The sequence below is a fragment of the Lactuca serriola genome, chromosome 8, assembly GCF_051521515.1.
Source record: "Lactuca serriola cultivar US96UC23 chromosome 8, Lser_US96UC23_V15, whole genome shotgun sequence".
In the NCBI taxonomy this organism is placed as follows: domain Eukaryota; kingdom Viridiplantae; phylum Streptophyta; class Magnoliopsida; order Asterales; family Asteraceae; genus Lactuca; species Lactuca serriola.
The window spans coordinates 168,119,442-168,134,035 of record NC_136415.1 but is presented as its reverse complement, the minus strand read 5'-3'; the positions used below and the strand labels follow the sequence as shown (position 1 = coordinate 168,134,035).

Sequence of the window (14,594 nt, the reverse complement as noted above, 5' to 3'; positions counted from 1 at the left end):
TGAAGCAAGAAAGAGATCATTCCTTGTTGGCCGAGCTTGTTGCTATTAGGAGCTAATGTTCTAATCATTTTTAGGCTCCTGGAAGGTCAAAAGCTCATACCTTTCTCTTTATTTGGTTATTATGCATGCTTAGATATTCCTTTATGGGATTTGGAGAAAGATCCTTGGAGTCTTGAGTAAATCTGGTACCGTTGTTCAACTTAAGGAAGGTTTCTAGACCATTTGGTCCCATAAAGTTGAGTGCTTGCACTCAACTCAGGCATACAAAGGTTTTTACATCATTTTGGTTCCTTTTGGTAGACTTCAAGATCTAGGTCATTAGGGGATAAGGGATGGATAAAGTTGGAAAATTTATCCATGCATGGCTTGAATTGATCCAGATCTAAGCTTTGGAATCTTAGATTTATGGGTTAAGAGCTTAAGAGATTAAGTTGTCTTGGATGTAAACTGCGGCGCGACAATGGTCTGCCCACGTCGTGGTGGACTATTAAGTCATGCGGCTGATTTTTCCTTTAGTAACCATGACGTGGCTAGGGGTTTGGTCACGGTGCGATGGTCGATGTTGGTTGAACCTTGACTTTTGAGCAATTTGACTTTTGCTCAACCTTGGAGATTTTTGGTTGTAGCTTGTGGCGTGACATCTAATTGTTATACGTGGTACATGTAGCTGAATCTAAGTTACTTAAAGTATTGATATCTAGCTTTTGATTCACGTGAGTCTTTTCACTATACTGTAATGTAAGGTTAAACCTTATAATCTGATGAGTCAAATCTAATTACGATGATTGGCGTTGATCAAGCTTCAAACAACATCGTGATATGTTTCTTCGTCATTAGGCTTATTGATTCATTATCTTAGTGATAGGATATGCTTTATATTATGTATATCTTTTGTGACATCCCCAAAATCACAGCCAGAAAAGACCGGTTTGTTTATGCTTTGTTTAAAAATCAGAGTTACATTTTAAATGAAAGTGTTGCGGAATTTGTCCCAAAACAAAAATATGATAATGATTTATCAAAAGCATTTCCATAGAAATGTATTTCATTAAAAGACTCGGGATGTCATGTTCGTACAGATCAAAAGCATAAACAGTACAATATAAACCTTACTACATTATTTCATATCTACAGGCCTATATCCGTAATCCCTCGTCCAAAACATCACACCTATGCTCATGCGCCACTACCTGTAATACATAAAACTGAGTGGGTCAGGCTTGGGAGCCTGGTGAGCACATAGGGTTTTCAACCCACAATAAATAAGTTTATTAATTTCATCGATCAACAATAACCCGATTACCCGTTCCCGTTATCCTCACTTTACGTCCCTAAACACCTATCATAAGGGACCTAGCCTAAGGATCATCATCGGGACGGACACTACTGCTAAGGGGATTCCTCAGCAATAAATGTCCTAAAGGCAACCATGTGGGGGATGGAGTACACCGGTGAACATATCGTTCACAAACACCTACAGGTTGCGAGCCTGCTAGTGTTCCACTGGACTGTCTAGAAGAGTCCGTGGTCGTCATCCATACTCCGCTAGGTGACAGAATCAACAACATCAACATCGAGGCCTCTCATCATTTTATCACACATCACCTATTGCATCTACCCATGTTTTACCCCAACATTTTCGTAGATATAAAATACATATACAGTTTAAATCATTGAAAACATGTATAACAACGTTCATCTAGCATAGATAGCAAGTATTCAGATAATATGCACACATAGCACGTAATTTATATAAAATACTTCATATCTATGTGTAAGTTGAAAGTAACTATGCACTCACTTGTTAAGGTGATGATTCCAAAATCGGGCAGCGCTTGCTTCTAACGATTCTATTTTCCTTCGACGAAACCTAGCATTATTATCGCTAAATTTTAGTCTAATATTTACCATGACCAACTATTAGTCTTAGTATTATTATTATTATATAAGTGTTAAATAATATTTTCCAACCACTATGTACAGACAGGGGCCAGACATAAAACACCGGAGGGCAGGACCATTTTGGCATATAGCACTTCTGAAATCCAACAACCCTATGCGGCCCTTTAAACCAGATTCCCCGTACCGCGAGTAGTTAAAAAAATATTATAACGACACTTATATAAGTTATAATAATAGCTCAAATATTTATTATAAGTTCATAATAACAATACGAATTTTAAATATAAGCTATATTAAAATAAGGTAAGCATAACTTACTTACAAGGGGGTTTTAGCTAGGAGTCAGGCTCTGCAGGGGCAGAACTTCGTCGCTGAATCTTTCTAAGAAAGATTCGTGCAGCGCTTCAGCGCTCACCTTACTATACTAAGCTACAGAAAGAGAAGTCGAATCACGAGGGACCAAAATGCTCGGGGGATAAGGAGAGAAAGACTCTTGAATCAAAAGAATGGTGCAAGAAATATGAGAGCCCAAGGCTCTTATTTATACTAATTGAATTTTCAAAAACTACCCTCCATAATTACTTAATGACTTTTTAGTTATATAAACAACTAAACACCCCTCTATAATACTATTATAAATGGATTTAATGATATTTGTACTAAACTAATGTCGAAAGAACTCAACATTAGTCTTATAATGACCGCATCGTCGATACCTTTCTAATGATATATACATATGTATATATATGTGTACGTATACATGATTTATACTTTATTTTAATACGTAAATATGCTATTATAATTTGTAACTCGTTCATACGAACTCCGTTTTTGACGTTCTTTATATCCACGCGTAGGTGAAGACGTACTCTACAACTTTCGTTTAGACTCCGTCGGCTAAATTTGACTTTATTTTTAAAGTTATATTTTTAACAAGCCGGGACATGATTGGTCTGTTTAAAATCTCATAACTTCTTCATACGAAGTCAGATTTGGGCGTTCTTTTTATCGATGTTCTTAGTTTAACATATTCTACGACTTTCGTTTAGATCACTAAGGCTAAATCTCGCTCTATCGTAAATTCACTATTCACGCTTCCCGGTATCGTGCCGGTTCTGTCGTGAAACTTCGACGGGTCATAACTTCTTCGTTATAACTCGGATTTCAGCGTTCCTTATATGCACGGAAACCTTGAGACATATTCTACAACTTTATGTAGAGATATCGGGATTATCTCACACTTTAATTTTTGACGCTCATTTTTTTATTCTTTATTAATTATACATTTATAATTAAATAATAAACACATATAATTCACATAATACTCAAATATTTCATCTTTATTACTTCAAAAAGAGTTACAAGAGTTGACCTAGACTATTACATTGACAAAAATGCTTAGCCCTGAAACCCGGACGTTACATCTTTCATATAAGGTAGTTATGTTTTTTATTCAAATTCCTGATATGTAGGGATTTAAATCTAGAAAAGTTTCATACCTAGTATATAAATTGCACTAGGTATCAATGTAATTAATGTTTGGTGCATTCTCTCTATGTGAGAGATTTCTTTAATCAAAATTGATTTTTGATTAACTTTGTTCTTTTTTATTTACATTTCTTGATATTAAGTGTTCTATTATGGTCCTTTAATTGGTATCAGAGCATGTACTCCTTTCAAGCAATGTCGAAACCATATTCTTCATCTTATTATTCTTCCAAATCTAAAATCCATTCTAGTACCACTTCTTCAAATAAAATCCCACTATTCGATGTTAAATTTTTTGCCATGAGAAAAACTATAGACATGGTGTTTCTTTAAACCATGGATCAGAATGATGTACATCATTGATAATGGTCTATATATTCCAACCTTCGATTAAACAAAAGACAGTGTTAAAACTTATGTTGTTAAGAAGGCTCCTAAACATCTGTTTAGTGAAGAAGACAAGAGTTTATACAATCTTGATGTTCGAGATCGTGCTGAATTAGGAAATTCTCTTCCTTATGATATCTACCACCTCATTTAGAATTGTGTCTTTGCCAAAGAGATGATTCACATGATGACTGTAGCATATGAAGGAACTAATGAAGTGAAAGCAACCAGGGAAAACAGTCTCAACCGAAAGTACAAACACTTCTTTGCTCAATGGAATGAATCTCTTAATCAAACCTTTAATAACTTTAGTTATTTAATTAATAATATGAGAATCTTTGATATTCTTAAACATGAATCCGTCTTAGTTCTAAAGTCCCTATATGCTCTTGATGACACATAGGAACATCATGTGGATGTGCTTAAGAACAGTGAGAAAATTCATTTTATAGATCTACATAATGGTATGGAAATCTATTTTTTTTTTTGAAGAAACAAAGGTTCCGAGAAAAGAGATAATGAATGACAGCTTCAAGGAAAACCTCTATACTGTTCACTAGTGTAACAATGCAAATTTTCAAACAATTTTTCATTTTAAAAACATAACTTCATTCATAACAAAATCCATTGTCTCACATATTATCTCATAATCAACCCTAGAACCTCAATTACATAAATCTTGATCAGTGTGTACGACTCATGCCGGCGCCTTCCCGCGATCCTCACTGCTACCTGAAACACATAACACACAACACGGTAAGCATAAATGCTTAGTGAGTTCCCCAAAATACGACATACCACACATACGCCACTTGAGGCTATAGCATGACCCTCCGGTCGATGTGTCTCAGCGGGACCCTCCAGTCCTGTAGCTCGTTGGACCCTCTGGTCCGGTCATAGCTCGTTGGACCCTTCGGTCCGGTCTATATCGTTGGACCCTCCGGTCTGGTATATACAACACATAGCATACATATAACAAATGCACATAATCTCATACATACACATAGCACACAAGACCCTCCGGTCTACACATGGATACCAATCTAGGTAATGTATAGTGAGAAGACTCACCTCGAATGAAGTCGGATAAACTCTCGTGCTAGACGTTCCGACCTAGCCTCCTCCTATCATCTGAATAAAATTCCTGATCAATACCTTCTCATAGTCTCATCTTTAAAGATTGGGTAGAAGGCTATTCTACCCCTCCCTAAACTCTCTTGAATCAGCTTAACCAAAACCCTAAGGTAAACTGGGGTCAACGGTCAAACTTTGAACCGACTCGTCGAGTGCACATGTGCAACTCGGCGAGTCCATGGGGATCCTCTGAATCCTTCTAGTCTCACTTGGCACGTCGAGTATTCCCTTCACTCGACGGGCTACTCCTGTCATGAATCGCAGGGCAACCCCGACTTGACTCGTCGAGTCCACTTTTGAACTCGGCGAGTTGCTTCCATGGCAACACTCAAATGACCTTCTGAGGTCAGATCTGCTTCTCTAACCTATAGATCCGCCCCTCCCATACACAATAATCATGTAAAGGTCCGACCTTTACATTCATACAATACACGTAGGGCTCCTTTTGGTGAAATCTTCTCTAAAATGGCAACCTAAGTTCATTTCCCCCATGGAACAACATAAAGCATGATGGATAAGGCTCTCTGGACCTCTAAAGGTCCAGATCCAGAGTCTAACACTCAAAGGGACAATATACTCATCATTTCAAGCCAATAAAAGGATATAGAAAACCCTAAATTCAAGAACCTCATACTAAATAGAAGAAGGGATCGATTTACTACCTCAAGTTGCATATCCAAGCTGGAAACCCACATAATTGCAATCCCCTTGACCCCCTCTTGCTGGAAACACCTTCTTCTTTGCAAAATCACACTAACAAGGATCAAAAAGGCTCTCTCTCTCTCTCTCTCTCACACACACAACTCGTCCAAGCTCTCTAGGGTTTCTCTCTCTAGACTGGTAGCCGCAAATGAGGGCTATAAGGACCCTTAAATAGGGCACATGCCCAAAGATTTAGGGTTTCTTCCACCAGCACAGACTCGTCGAGTCACCCTGCCGACTTGTCGAGTCCATTCATTAATCCAGTTAGCAAATCGCGATCCTACTCGACGAGTCTAGGCGTTGACTCGTCGAGTCCTTCCTTCTAACTCAAAATAAATGAATAACATAGAATGTCTGGGAATCCGGATGTTACAAATCTCCCCTACTTGAAATAGATTTCGCCCTCAAAATCGCTCCTCAAACCACATAGATCGAAACAAAACACTTGAAAAGCACCACTGAGAAATTCTCACACCAAAACGATATCTTTCTCCATGAATACCTGGGTCCGACCAGGAACTCTAAATTTGGAACAGAACCAGCCCATCTGGCGCTATAATACTCCTTTCTGACCTTCCCAGAATCGGGAAACTCTTGTGGCCTGGCCCGCCGCCAGACCGCCCACTCACGCTATCACCATGATGTTCGCTCCTCGAACATCAAACCCTGATAACTCACTGCTCCTTTGATTCTTACAAGACAAAATCTGACAATCGGCTATCAATCACTCATACCAATGTACCAAAACAGTCCGAATCACGCCCCAAGGAACGAAAGGGTTCACATCCCACCAGGGCTCATCTACTACACTATTATCAGAGTCCATCCAGACAATAAACTTTCAACATCCTATTCTCCAATACAATAAATTCATGCTCGCTCTGATGTGTGTAAACTCAACTAGTTTTAAACCTACTTTTAATTATAAAATAAACACACAAGGTAGTGGACCTATCAATTGTGGTATAGCTAAATAAGTAGGGTATCGATCACAGGGAACGGTAAATTAAAACTAAAAACTAATTCTATCTAAATTAACTAACAAGTAAGGGTTTTCTCTAGTTTTACAAGACTAGAAACTTACTAACTATCACTTAAATTAAAAACTAGAAAAGAAAAGAATTAACTAGATTCAATAATGGGAAGGACTTCTGTTTAGTTCAACTTAATTGATCCTATGGTTGATCTTATGGTAATAGTGCAATGTATTAACTCTTTTGTTGGTTACCGATTCAAGTAATTAGATTCGCGTTCGCTACACTAACCCTTAGTGAACAAACTATCTCAAACAGTGATCAGTTGTCTAATTTAATTAAATTCACTAGATTAATTATTCGGGTTAATTTAGACTTGCAATAGTTAACTAATTTGGTCCTTTAGTTAACTTCTTGTTGATGGTCATCACACAAGCTCACACATGAATTTACCTAATTTTCTTATTAATTCTAGTTTCATGTTCATTAATCCTAGACATATGATAAAGTGGTCACATAAACATATGAGGTTGATAATCAAAAGATGTTCATACTATTTAATTACCTTCCTATTAACAGAAAATTAATTATCATTCACACATAAGGTTCTTTAGCAAGCTAAAACTAACAAAAATCACCAAAATTGAATTAATCCTACCAATAATCAAACCATAGTCTCAATTTTGTATCCCCAATCAGAAGTTTAAGAGTTTTAGCTCATGATTGAGGTAAATAACAGCAAATAAACGAATTCTAATTGTCTAGCCATAATGGAAAACAAAAGATTAAGTAGAATGATGAAATTTTGCCACAAATCTCCTTAAGATTGGATTCTAGGTTGTATCTTCGTTCTCTAGGGTTATTTTGGCTCTTCAATCGCCGCTAATCTCTCCAGAAGGGTTTCAGAATTCATAATGTCGATCTGAGAAGTTATCTTTATAGATGCGAACCGGCTCGTCGAGTCCATTGCCGACTCGCCGAGTCCATCTCTTAATCCCCGTATGCGATAAGTCTCTAGGTCTTTAAGTCTTTATCTTCTCGAATATTCAATCGGACTCGCCGAGTAGACGACCCTACTCGCTGAGTCGGTGTTGTTTTTGGTGGTTTTATTCTTTGTTCGATTCTCGAGCTCCCAACCGCTTCTCGTGCTTCCTTTTGCTTCCGAGCTTCACTTTTGGACTGAAAACATAATTCAAACACTTTTAAGTACCTTTTGTCCATGATATGCGATAATTTAGCTAATAAATGATAAAAAAAAATCTATACTTAATATAAAATAAATATGCAAATATCAAAATACCCCACACTTGACTTTTGCTTGCTCCCAAGCAAAACTGAATTTTAACACATTGGAATCACATATGACAACTCCAATCTAACCCATCAATTATGCCAAGACCGCAACGCATACATTTGTGTCTAAAAATTCTCCTAAATACCCCCATACTCCAAATACTCACAATATATCCTCATAAACATTCGCCCACTTATCCCGAACAATGCTCATTTTATGCATCCCTCCGAATCCATCCGTAGAAAACCTCCTATCCTTTTCTTGCAATTCTCTCTTTTTTTTTAACATGTACCTCACTTTTTTTCACTCAAAACCCTACATGCTTAAGCAGGGGCGCTCAACCTCAACCTTTATTAGCTAACGATAATAATTTTCCTGGATACATTTCTGGTACATGATGCTAAACATATTGCATCCTTCGGGCTAAGCAAGGTCATGTTTTTGTCGCATGATTTCACTGGAATAAGGAAGCCACAAATGCACTAGAACGTATATAGGCTCAACTAAAAATTTGGGTTTTCATGCAATCATTAACATAACTCTAACATGGAATCCTAATTACTCTTTACCAAAATTTCCTAAATTAATCCCTAAGTCACATTTTTGGTATGCAAAATTTTAAAATTAGTCCTAAATTAAGATTCTAAATTTACTAAGATGTAACCAACCCCCTACCCCACACTTATTTTATGCAATGCCCTCATTGCATATTATGCATGAAAAATAAAACATGAAATATAGAGAGAATTGGAACAAACTCCCCTGGGGTAGCAGTCGCTAGGTTGATATCTCTTCTCTTTAGCTCCATCTTCAATTGACTTTAGACATGGGAACAACTCATCCATGTCTTAGGCATCAAATCACATGTAGACAGCTCGAAATATGCAGGAAAAATAGTGTAAGGTCTTCAAGAATCGATAGGGAAGAATAAATGGTCAAGTGGTATATTCAACAGTAACGAATCAGCAGTCTTGTTGGCATAAAATTGAGTGACTCGTCGAGTCATATAAACGACTCGTCGAGTATAGTCGCGGACAGCTTCGAAAGTGTAAAAATACAAAGCGACTCGTCGAGTCAGTTAAGTGCACTCGGCGAGTAGGCCACTGGGTGGAAAAATTTACATTCTGCATTTGTTCCAGCTTTTGATAAATCTTCAAAACTTCTCATAACTTCTAGACTCATTCACTCATGTCCCTCAGGACCGGACCCGACACCTTAACTCTAAACTCCGCCCTTTCTTGACTCTTTTCCACTCTTTATATTTTTAGTTCTCTCTCAAACTCTAGACCCTCTATACAAGCATTCTTAATCCAAAATCCGAAAGTCATCAAGGGAAATTAAACATCAAGCATAAAAATAAAAAGTCTTTACTAAAATTTCAAACACACCAAACAAAACAAAAATAAAATAAATTGTTCAACAAAGCATAAAAAAAACTAATCCTCCTCCTCATCATCATGATCATGCGCAGCTCCACTTCCACTAGCTCCACTACTCTTTGCATTAATCACCTCATCCCAAGATAGTACATAAGGGAAGTTACCACCATCGATATGCGGAATATGGAAGTGGTCAAAAAGTCGAATGTTGGACTCGTTACTAAAATTGAGACTCCTCGCCATTTGATCTTGCATTCTCCTCATCTGAAAATTATACCAGTCCATTGGTACTTCATCATTATCCACCGGAATTACCAGCGATTCCTCCTCCACGTCTCGCTCTCGCCTCGACCGGACCCTCCTTCCTGGCACCTCGAGACCAACCACCGGGTCATCATGCGGGATAGCATAATGACCACCGCCATAGTCCTCAATAATTCTCGCCCTCCGAAAAAGAATGGGATTAAATGGAGGGGCAGGAATCATCGTCATCAAATTCCATGCACCACGGGTCATAAACCCAAATGAGTTGGCTAGCCGGGTGACGAACATGCCACCATTAATTTTGGATGTTTTGCGATCCTTGACCGCACCCTCCGACAAATAAGAAGCCAAACACCACGGAATGTTGCAAAAGGTGTTGGGTGTGATAATGCTCCAAAGGTAAAAGACATCAAGGTTGGACACCTTGTCGTCATCCTTCCATTGATTGATGGTGGTGGAAATCAGGCGGTGAATGAGACGGTGCGTGGGCGACCTAATGCTTCCTTCTTGGGCCGACTTCGGAATGTATAACTTGTTGGAGATTGTGTTCCACCAACCTGTACTCGTAACACCATCGGGGAACACCTTATGAGAGTGCTCCAAAAACGCGCGAAAAATAGCAGTCGAGACCAATGGTCGGTCGTAAATCCCCAACCAAAAGGCAAGATCAATAACGGAGTATTGATGGAACTCGTCCCCAAGGCGAAAAATGAAACTCGCCGGGTGGTAGCAATCATCTCCTCCACAGAAAGACACCGTGGAGAAAAATTCCCAGCAAAGTTCCCAGTACACCGACTCTTGAATTCTAAAAACCCTGCTCCATCCATCACAAATCATTATCTCCCCTTCGTGTGTAAATTCCTTCAAAAGATAAGTTGCTAACTCCTCCTCACACCGAACATTTTGCAACCAATCCCAATCAACCCTGTTGGGTACATAAATCTCCTACTTTCTAACCCCAACCAACTTTTTCTTCCATCTTGTCATTGTTGGAGCCGATTCAATTTGAGGAAAATTCAACCAAGGAAAATCTCCTTGGTCTCCACTTGAGCTTTGACCTCTGTGACACATTGTCCCTGCAAAACAAAGAACACACAACCCAAAAAACATAGAAAATCATCAAAACAAATTACGTCTGGGTCCCCGACTAGACTCGTCGAGTCCATGAACGACTCGGCGAGTCGTATGAACTCCGTGAGTCAGTCGACGAGTCGATCAAAATTCAACCATGAAAACTCAAAATTTCTTCAAGGGTTTTGTCCAGGGACGTTTCTAGGATGTATTAAAGGAGAAATAACCATCCAAAACAACATCATTAATACTAAACCAAAACCCTAAAAATTCACTAAACTTCAAAATCGGGTATTCTATGAAATTGGCACCCTAGATCATCTAAAAATCCTGGCTTTAACAGAATTAAGGAAGAAATTAAGTACCTTTGGTGATAAAAATCAAAAATCTGGAAGAAGGAGTGAAGACTTTGATGAATGCTTGAGAGAGAACACAAATGGGGGCGCACGGCTAGTGATGGGGGAAACTGATTTCATTAGGGTTAAAAACCCTAGTTACCGATTGTAAAAATTCATTTTAAATTATTTTTTTCTGTAAATAAAACTGACTCGTCGAGTCAGGGTCAGACTCGGTGAGTCTGGTCGTGAATTCAAACTCATCTGGAATCGGAAGCGACTCGTCGAGTCAGGGTCAGACTCGTCGAGTCTCTTATAAACAATTCAGAAAATACTATCATTTTGCCATTAAAAATTTATTCCACCCCACACTTAGTCCATACGCACTCTCAAGCAATCATGTCTGATGATTTCGAAGATGAATAAAATCCTAAAAATGAAAATCAAACAAAAACGAAAAAGATGAAAGAAAGCAAACTCTAATAACGGGTTGCCTCCCGCCAAGCGCTTCTTTTTAAGGAGTCATTAGTTGGACTCCTTCCCTTCTACGTTTCTTCATTTTCCTGCATCAGGAATGCACGCCTCCTCTTTTGTGGTTTGTACTTTGTCTTGTAAGCGTGTATGTTCTTCTTGTAAGCTCGTCTCAAGTCTTCTTCCTTCTTTCTTATAGCATCACCCTCAGCTACATGGCCTTCCCTTTTCCTCACCTTCTTCTTCTTTACCCCATTCTCTCGCACCCTCTTTTGCACTTCCTTTTCCTTAAATCGAATTACTTCATAATTGGTGAAAACTCGGGCTCGAGGCTTGGTAACGAGTGGGTGATCAGCATCATCTCTCCTAACCCTTAAATTTCCCTCTTCTTCAAAGGTTTCCTCCTCTTCAAGTGGATCATCTTGCATTATCGTGTCAAGGCATGCTACATGAACGTGTTGAAGATTACCATCCATTCCTCCTTCTGCTGCCTGATCTTCTAAAGAATTATGGAAAATCTTCTTGTCCAATACATGCAGAGAGCTGGTAACAAGCAGATCTAAATTGTCCAAGATGCTGTGATTTTCGATTGGACTCGGCGAGTCAGTGAAATCGACTCGGCGAGTCGGATCGTATTCCTCACATCCCATTGCATTTTCTGATTCAGTTCTCTTTAGCAGCTTCTCTATCTCCTCCAAGTCTTTGTCAACATCTTCACTACCTCCAGAGGATAGCAAAAACTTACTTGGATCTTCTTCTTGCAAAAGTGCAAGTTATTTTTGAAGTATTTCATCATCCAAATCACTTAATGAGATCTCTGCTTTTATTCCTTCTTCTTGCTTGATCCCTGGTAAAGCTTTAAACAGCGCTAACTCGTCTCCTACCCGCAGCGTTAGTGTGGACTCGCATACATCTATCAATGCGCATGCGGTGTTCAAAAATGATCTCCCCAAAATAATTGGAATTTCGGGGTCTTGTTCCATATCAAGTACCACAAAGTCCACGGGAAAAATAAATTTGTCGACCTTAATGAGGAGATCTTCACAAACACCCCTTGGTTGAATAGTCGTCTTGTCCGCCAAATGGATCTTCATATTAACAGGCCTTGCCTCCGGTAATTTCAGCTTGTTGAAGAAAGAGAAGGGCATTAAGTTGATACTTGCACCCAAATCGGTCAACGCTTGAGTGGCAAGTACATTTCCAAATTGGCAAGGAATTATGATGCTCCCCGGATCGCCCTTCTTTTATGGTAGTTCACTCAATACTATCTTCGCGACTTCAGCTAAATTTTTTCTAGCAGGAAAAAGACTCTTTAGAGAGTTAAAGTACTTGGGTGTTTGAAGCATTGTTTCTACAAATGAAACGTTGACTTGAAGGGCTCGAACATGCTCCATAAAAGCTTTATATGCTCTAACCTTTTCACCAGGCATGGCTCTGATTGGGAATGGCAAAGGGGGATTGTAGGGCTTTGAGGGAATAACGGTTTTGTTATCAGCGCATGGACTCGTCGAGTCCATTAGAGGGACTCGGCGAGTCTGGTCGGGTTTAGCTGGAGCCGACTCTTCCGCCTTTTCTGTATTTACCTTGGAGATCTTCTGTGCAGGTGTGAAAATTTCTTCATAGCTGGAAGTCACAGCGTTCACATTCTCCATTCTCGGATTATTTTCTGTGTTACTCGGAAGTTGACCTGGTCTTCTCTCGTTCACTTGATGTGCAAGTTTTCCTAGTTGTTTCTCAATATTCAGAATAGATGCCTGCTCATTCCTTAGCATATTCATGGTCTCTTGTATTGCAGCATCATGATCATTATGTCTTTTCTCGGACGCGGCTATAAATCTAGTGAACATCTCTTCTCAATCGGCTTTCTTTTCCATTACCGGTTCTTCCTTTTGATAAAATCCCCTCTCTTTCTGCTTGTATTTCTCCTCCTTATGCTTCTTGAATTCTTCATACGGGAGCCATTCCTTTTTTGGTTTCCGCCAATTCTCATCGTATCGATCGCCTCTTGAGTAGAACACTTGATCTTTCTTGTTTCCCTTTTCATCCAAGTCACAATCCTTCGTGAGATGAGGCCCTCTACAGTTCTCGCATCCAACTCGAATAGCATGGATTGTTTGATCCATTTTTGTCATCCTTCTATCTAGACTATCGAGCTTAGCCATCATCGCCGCCATGCCATCATTTGCCGAGTTCACTACCCCCCGACTTACTTCATTTCTTGGATTGTGGTATTCTCTAGAATGCTTAGAGAATTCTTCAATGAACTCCTTGATTACCGGGGGTGTCTTCTTCGTGAGCGGGCCTTGTGAATCAAGCAATTGCCTTGTGGTGACATTGACTCCATCATAGAAGATGGAGACCTCTTGTTGGCTATTGAGGTCATGGTGTGGGCAATTTCTAAGAAGACCTTTGAACCTTTCCTAAGCTTCATAAAGAGACTCCCCGGGTTATTGCTCGAAGTTGGCAATGGTTTTCTTCAACTTAGCTATTTTGGAAGGCGGGCAAAAGTGATCTATGAAGTCTTCTTTCATCTTAGCCCATGTGGTGACCGACTCGGGAGGAAGTGACTTGAGCCAATCCTTTGCAGCACCCTTGAATGTGACTGGAAGCATGCGAAGTAGCCAGGTCTCGCGTGGCACATTTGGTACATTGAAGTAGTCAGCCACATCATTTACTTCATCCAAGTGCTTGTAGGCATCTTCGTGGTCTTTTCCATAGAAAGGAATCTCCTTGAGTTGAGCGAGGATATGACCCTTTAGCTCGAAAGTAGCGATAGCGGGAATTGCGGGCTGCACAAGTCCCGAGCCAGTGTCATCGCGCATCCTCTTCTTCCATTCCCCCATGGGGACTTCATCGATATTAGCCATAGTGATAGCTAAATCGTCTTCAAAATCGGATGCGTGCTCGTATGTGGGTTCTTCTTCCTCGGTCTCATACTCGGTGTCTTCTTTAATTGGGTTTTTAATTGTCAAAGAGGCGCTGGATGCTCCTGATTTGCTGCTCCTCTTCTTGCTGAAAACGGACTTGAGGTTCTTTAGTGGCGAATTCTTTGAAGAAGCGGATTCTCCAACGACTTTTCCTTTTCTTCTCCTTAATGCGGATTCCGGGTCTTCGAGAGGAGGGATGAGAGGTGTATCAGATCCTCGGGTCATGAAACAACTGTAAGCGAAACAAAAAAAAACGCATAAAAAGA

The 14,594-nt window shown here is 39.5% G+C and overlaps 1 non-coding gene across 1 annotated transcript; it reads left to right on the top strand.

The window, feature by feature from the left end:
* Window positions 1-13,777: 13,777 nt before the first annotated feature.
* Window positions 13,778-13,884, top strand: LOC145071659 (small nucleolar RNA R71). The gene has a single exon (XR_013690665.1). It is a non-coding gene; the product is annotated as a small nucleolar RNA R71 (small nucleolar RNA).
* The last annotated feature ends 710 nt before the right edge of the window (window positions 13,885-14,594 follow it).